General features: G+C 39.0%; 1 protein-coding gene across 3 annotated transcripts in view; it reads right to left on the reverse strand.

The window, feature by feature from the left end:
• Positions 1-7,795, reverse strand: part of SLIT3 (slit guidance ligand 3) — a 465,259-nt gene that overhangs the window by 165,993 nt on the left and 291,471 nt on the right. The gene's annotated exons all lie outside the window — the stretch shown is intronic.

A 7,795-nucleotide genomic window follows, 5' to 3' on the forward strand; every position in this document is an offset into this window, starting at 1 on the left:
GACAAAAACCATAAAAGATTGGCCTTTTGGGTGGAAAAATAAAAACATCATAGTTGTCAGAACACACATATAAAAATGTGGAAAAACTGTACATTATTGGGGTTGGTCTTTGAAAAGATCCATGATGGATACTTCCATGAATTCTAACTACAGATGACAAAAAGTTTAAAAAAAATAAAGAAAAAATAAAGTATTTGCACCAACTTGCAATGTTCATTAGGACAACTAAAAATTTTATAAAAATGCAACATTTCTATAAATTTTCTCTCTTGAGTTATGCCTCCATACTTGCTTGGCTTAGCTCTTAACTCTTCACAGCAGAGTCAGCTTGTACAGAAATCTACACATGTCCCTGCTTTCACAACCTTGTAAACAGCACAGGAAAGTCAGTATTGGAAAGAGATTCCAGTGGCATCTCTAAGTGTCATTATTTTCAAAGGTAGATACAGTTGGAAAGGACATCAGCTGAAAACTTCTGCAGGTGACTTTACACTTTGAGGGAGCCCTCCTGGAAAGCAAAAAATTACTGTGGAATCATTCCCTCCATTAGAAAGGTGTTGAATTCTAATGGGAATTAATTTCAATTTGTCTGAGTTTCCATAAATTCAAGCACACCATCATCCTCTTTAAATATTATTTTGTAACCAGGGATGACAGAACTGCCTTATATTAAAACACAATGCCAAATTTCAGGATAAGATCACCATTTCAATTGTGGGCAAAACACTGCCAAACTCAAATACTGGGTTTGAAATATTTTTATTGGGTGATCACCTGACTTCTGTCAGGACACCAGGAGAAAACTGGGTTTCACAGCACTGTGTTTTAAACATAGCTCTCATTGATGTTAATCAGAGCTCTGAGTGGCTGAATTTTGACAGTCCAGACCTCAGAGCTCCAATCCAAGCATCCAGAAGTTTGGATGATTTTAAGAGGTAATGACCATCCAGAAATAAATGGATCTCACAAGAAATTTGTGTATGAGCAAGGGTCAAATACATTTTTTATGAGAGTAGGCAGCTGCTCCCACTATGAGATAATCCTAATGATCCTTCCTCCTGCTAAAATATCCTCTCATTTATAGTTCACTCTCCAGCCCCCTTGACAGCTGCAGGTAAGGAGTTTTCCATCAACAGTCTTTCATCTCAAGACAGAGACCCTTTTAGTGTCACCCTGAAGAATTATCTGGGCTAAAAACTACTGCAAAAAGAATTCAATAATGTAATTAAAATCTAAATCCATATGCATATAGTCCAAAGAAACAAATTCATATTTATCAGGCAACCTGAACTTTGATTTGCTCCAGTTTCAAAATCTTATTATTGCCTTAACACAATCTATACATGTGACCCTGCATTTAACACAGTAGTTAAGTGGTAGCTATTTGAACTAAACAAGAAAAACTAATGTCACTAATTAAACGTGTCCATGTATAACAGGCAGGCCAAGCAGCTCTCCTGGGTTTGTTTTCTGGCCATAGAAATGCAGGGCACACATACTGCCATTGTCAATTATTAGAACTGCTGCAAAATTAACAGCAATGTGCACAAAGCACTGCCAGCTTTGTCTTTCATGGAGTCTAAGGTTTCTGTAGAATTTTAACTGTGACTACTTCCAAAAGTAGTTTATATTGCCTCGAAATGCACACAGCCCTCTGCTGTGTTTGAGTAAGAACAAGAAGTTTGTTCTTGGACCTGATCACCTACATTTTACATTTTCTTTTTGTCTGCCCACCCTGTGGTACAATGGCCAAAACAAAATGAAGGATGAGTGAGTGGAAACGAGCTGCTGCAAGGTTTGAGACACAGAGAAAAAATATCAAATTAGGAAGAAATTTCAGAGTAATCCTTGTTGTCTGAGAGGTAAAAAGTTGGAAACAAGGTCAAATCTTCCACACAACCGTTACCATCTCCATGTCTGATGCGCTTTCTGAAAAGGCTTTGGAGCAGGGGAAAGATGCATTTTGCAGTTATAACCACAACCTATCACTGTGGGTTGGAGAAGCAGTAGTACACTCCCTTTTTATTAGGTCACAGCATCAAAAGAGCTGATGTACAACCAGCTGGAGCTCTCAGAGTCTGTGCTGACACCACTGCATCTAAAGCAACAGAAAGGCTCAGTGGAGCTCAGCTCAGCACCTCTGCAGTTCGGGAGGTGCAGCACTGCAGAGTGGAGGAAAGGCAGGGCCTGCAAGGGGGGATTGGGTAAAGCAGTCTGAAAAGAGAGAAAGATAGAAACAATTCTATGTGGAACAAAAAGCAGGGAGCAGCAGAACCAGAGAATCATTAAGGCTGGAAAAAGACCACTGAGTCCAGCCATCAACCCAGCACTGCCAGCTCCACCTCTAAACCATTTCCCAAAGCACCACAAGCATGTTTCTTTCTTCTTCATGAGCAAAAGCAGCCTGTAGGTTTCTGAGGTTTTTAATGATAAAAAGACTTTGTGTATAAATTGTTCTTATCCCGATGAAATGCTTTTGCTTATGTTTTTCCTTGGCAAAGAACAATACTCTATTGCACAAGCACATTCAACAAGCATCTAGCAGATATTCCATCAGCTCTCACACAAAAAATCATCTGTTAAGGTGAATGTTTCTTGAATAACATTAGAAACAGAATTTCAAATCTGATTTGGATTTAATGGCCCCACTTCAATGAGGATCCATTGTTTTCAGATCTACAGAATGAAAGCAAAAAAAAAAATCCAAGGGAGTTTAATCAGTTTAATGTTTGTACTGTTGCGGAGAATTGTTTAAAAAAAATACTGGTCAAGAAAACAAGTCTAAGTCGACTATGGAATATAAAGTTATTAAAATTTGGCTATGACTTCCACAGGTTTGCAGAGTATACGCATACAGATGATCAAGCACCTTGACACAACACTGCCTCTGTAGAAGGATATTTGAAACCTAAAAATGAATTTTCCTTTTGCTGCCAATACTTTTTCAAAGGAAAAGACACAGGTAAGGCAAAGATATTTCAAGATTTCTCTTTGTGTCTTTCACAAGTGCAGCAAGCTCCTTACGGCATGGCTGCAGCAAAAGGAAATGGCCACAGACAAATCAGCTGCATTTACATTACTCCCCTTCTGAAGCTGTTCTCACAATCTGTCATCTTGCCACTGCAGATCTTTTATAATACACAGCAGCCCTAGTTCACCATGTTAATTATATTTTTCTCTGAGATAAAAATCATCAACTCAATCAATATGTTTTGCTAAAAGAAAAACAAAATGTGGAAGCCAGGGTAGGAGATGATTAACAAAAATTACTATGCTTTTTTTTTACCTGGTGCAGATGCAGTGGAATGACAGTGTCAATAATTATGGTAGTTAACATCTGGCACCACTTTCATTTACAGTCTCAGACTATGGGTTAGAGGAAAGGAGGAAAGAGAGAGGAGACTTAGGATCCAGAAGTTTACAAGGAAATCAAATGTTTTTTCCAGTAAGTTTCTCATTGGCCTCTTTTAAAAGAAAACAGACTAATATTACTATTAGAATTGTTATGGTGTTTAAATGAACAGTTTAAATGTTACAGGCATCTAAAATAAATTTGCAATTACTAAGTAAACTAAATAATCTCATTTGCACTGACAGCCAATTACAGCACACTAAGCAGTGTGTTTTATTACCTCCTCACCTATCCAATCACTTCTGCAGCAGCTCCTTTCCACCAACAAAATGTTAGTTATTTGTAAAACTTGTTAATTGATTTTAAGATAAATCTGACAGGACTTCCTGGTTAAAAACCTGTGCTGACTTTACATCTTTTAAAGTATATCAGATACGAAATTATTGATCAATAAACAAAACACTACAAGTATTGAGATCCATGGATATAGTATGACCTTTTTGGGTGTAATTAAATAACCCATTGGAAGTTCTGACCATGCTGGGATATCTGAAATCAATTCCTACTGCATGAGCCACAGTTTGCACTAGATTCCCAGTGATATGAACTAATTTATTCTAAAACACCTAAAGCAGATGTTGGTCCTGATTGATGTCTGCATTCCAGTTTAAAGGGACATTTGAGCAGAGTCCTGCAGAGAGGGATGGGAAAGGGAACCACAACTGACCACATGCAAAATTAATATTCCTTATTGAGGGCAGATATTCCTCTAATGGACAAAATTTGTATGAATTTGTTTATCCTACAAAAATGTGCAGCAAATGTTTTAAACAAATATTTCCATCTATGGTTGTTCAACACTATTTGCTGAGCACAGCTTCAAGATTTATCATTAATAACTTAAGCCCCTAATTGATGTTAATACCAGTGAGTTCATGATATGCAAAAACTTGCCAGTCATGAATATTCATTATTTGATTCAAGTAGTCTGCTTTGCTGAATGTTCCCAAAGAGTAAATTTATCTGTTAAAAATTCATGGCACAGAAGCACAACAGTTCTGTAAGGCGAAAGTCAACACTAATCAGTTTACAAATAAATATCAAGGAGTAAAACTGAAAATATTCAACTACACTGAAAGGAAGGTCTGGCTTAATGAATGAATGAATTTTGATTCTACGAAATCCTACTTAGTTTCACAATCTATCAGTAAAGTAACACCAAAGAAAGTCAGACCTTACTTCACACTCTCTTATCCTAAAAGCACTAATATTGCAATTATTTAATTAACAATAGTAGCACCACAATTATATGGAATACTACTAAGAAAAATGAAAAAAAGTAGAACAAAGAAGCAGCCTCAACCATAACAACTGAGATTGAATGGGTGAATTTGTTTTTCAGGAGGATTAATAAAACAGAACCTGTGAGACAACTGAAGTCTGTAAAACTATGACAAAAGTGTTCTTCTCTCAGGGAAATTTATTCCACCTAAGCCTTCCAAAGGAGGGGTGGAAAAGTCAGATTATCTCTTATGCCCTGTGCCCACTCTGAGCCTTTCTTTCAAGGTCTTTCTCCAGCCCTGTCAACACAGGCATGTTCACCTTGAAGCAGGTAGAACTTAATTTCCAACTACTGCACCATGAGGAATGTAGCTAGACTGCATTTGGTTCTCTAGGTTTGGACACTGCCTGCTCTTCCAAAGACTAAAAAAACTTCTAACAGAAGGTCTTAAAAGGTGTAGTGCTCCTGCAGCTCAAATGGTGCCCATGCAGTCATCTCATTAACGCCAACTCCACAATTTGTATTAGCACTCTTGAAGGTGCATATGAAGTGACATTTAAAAATAGGTCCAGAAATAATACAGTGAACTTATAAATATATTCAAGCATAAAAATGAAGAGGAACATAAATTATTTAAGTGAAAGGATGCCACCAGCACAAGGTTAAAAGATAGTTAATGGTCATGATCAATTGTGAGCCTGTGAAGGGAGTACGGTTCTAAACAGATGATCCATCGTGGAATGTTCCATGATGAAGTTTGATAAAGTTATGGAAGGAATAGAAATAGTTTAAGACTATTCAGTCCCTGGGCTTTGATTTACTGCTATTTGAAAAGGAGTTTTAAATACTACATGATTTTGTTTGCTTGCATGTTTGTCTTTGCTTCTGCCCCGCTGTCTGCATCCTGCTGCAGCAAGCACAGGGCTGTCCCTGCCCTGGCACAAAAGCTGCTCTCTTCAGGAGGAGGAGGAGGAGGAGGGTGGGATTCACTCCAGCCAGAGGCATTACAGATTGACACAGCCACTCAGAGATGGCAAACACAGTGGGATATGTCTCCTGATAATGACATCCAAGGGCTCCAGCCTGGTCATGAGCTTCCCCATCAACAGATCTGGAGGGAGGAAATGCTCTTTTCCAGGTCAGTGGGCAAGAACTGAAGAGTGAGGCACCATTCCCTTCTCTGGGCTGCCTTGGGATTCCATGGAGCAGATTCTTTGGCATTTGGAACATGCTAAGGCAGGCAGGGAAAATAAAGATGTTTCCTGGGAAAGGCTGGGGTTGCTGCCTCACGTCTTTTGCAAGAGGCCCCTGGTATATTCAAGCTCTATAAGGTGTCTGGAAATTATAGAATAGAATTCTTACAGATCTTCAGAGCTAAACATGTTAGCCTGCCAATCCAAGGGGTAAATCTAATGAGCCAGGAGATCCCTTCAGTTTGGCTACAGGGTGTTGGTGTCCAGCTCTGCCAGGGAAGCTGCTGTGGAAGAGGCCAGGGCGGTTCTGGCTGCTTCCACAGCTGAACCTGCCTGAGCAGGGACTGTGCAGCCCCTGGGACCTCTGTCAGACTGCACCTGAGAAAGGGCAGAGAGGTGCCAGGCAGTGGGGAGTGAGGAAAAAGCTGTGAGAAACAGCCCTGGGAGCAGCCAAGTCAGAGAATGAGATGCAAGGAGGTGCTGGAGCAGATCCTGGTTTCACCTCAGTGCTGTGAGGAGGGGGACTGTGAGCAGCCAACCCACCATAGGTGTTATGCCACTACATAACATCACTAATTTCACTGTCAATAAAGCAGAAAGTCACACAAACCTGCTGTTGACTGTATGCAACTTTGCATTTTGCCCGCTATTAATTTCTGGAGTTATTTTATAAGCAGCTCTATGCTTGCTTTCATTACTCTTATTAATTGTGTATCAATAAATGAGTTGCCCATCACATACATGTATTTAACAGAAAAAGTCTACAGATTGCATGGAAAGGCTTCTGCACACACTCAAAGTCAGCCCTGTTCCTCTGTATTTACCACGACTGCACTCTGTGAAACGGCTCCAAGCACAGCTGTGGTACTGCCATGAAGCATTTTTTTTCTGTACCAAAATACTACCAACATAACTACTCATAAAACAAACTACCAGATTTGGACATTAACATAAAAGCTAATCATGTTATTATTTTTACAGCAACAGTTCAAAAGCTCAGTGGCTGAATAATTATACCCCAACCTGCCATCATTAAATAAGCATTAAAGGGCTATACATACTGCTCTGGGGAAAAGAGAGTTCCAGAAAAAAAGGCTAATTATACTGAAAGGTAAGACATCATTTTCAGTAATAAAACTAAATTTACTGTAATTAAAAGCCAATTTTCAGCTTTGGTCTTTAAAGAAATATTAAGTGCTGTAATAAATACATATTTATCCTTCAGATTCACAAGATGGTGCCCCAAATGAAAAACACCATATGTGAAATCTTACATACTAAGCAAGTCAAGAAGTAAATTCCTACAGTATGAAACATCATCACTGCTAGTGCTAGAGTAAATTTAGATTTGTAATAAGAAACTTCATGGAAACTGAAAATAAACAAACTGATAAATAGTGATTAGTATCTCTCCAAATTTCCTATACAATTTCATTTGAGGAGCAACTAACAAATGCACAGTACTGAAATGTTTCTGCAGAATAAATGTTACTGTAAGTTTGTGGTAACAAATTATAACAGGAGGTAAAAATTCCACCAGCGTTCCACAAAAATTTCCCAAGATCAAATTTAAATTGCAATTTTTACCAAAAGGCTTTCAGTCATAAACACTTTCAATCCTGCCTAGACTCCATTGTAAGAGCACTTACTGGGTCTGTGGATGGCAAGAACAGTGAGAGAAGAGTTGCCACCATCTAAGATGACCCAAAGGTCACTCTTTTGGAAAGGGGTCACAGTTAGATGAAGTGGTTAAGGTCCCTTCTAAAAGTAATAAAACAGCTGTACAGTGAGGGTGTCCCACAAGCAGGAAGCGACCATTCAAACACACACACAAAGGTCTCCTCCTCCTCCCAGACTGCTTATCCAGCTCTTTAAAAACAAGGGCCATTGGTAGCTCATCTGCATGAACTAGGATGGACTGCACGATGGACTGCACCGAGAGGAATCCTCCTCAGGAGCCACTGCCCT

Source organism: Parus major, chromosome 13, assembly GCF_001522545.3.
Source record: "Parus major isolate Abel chromosome 13, Parus_major1.1, whole genome shotgun sequence".
Lineage (NCBI taxonomy): Eukaryota > Metazoa > Chordata > Aves > Passeriformes > Paridae > Parus > Parus major.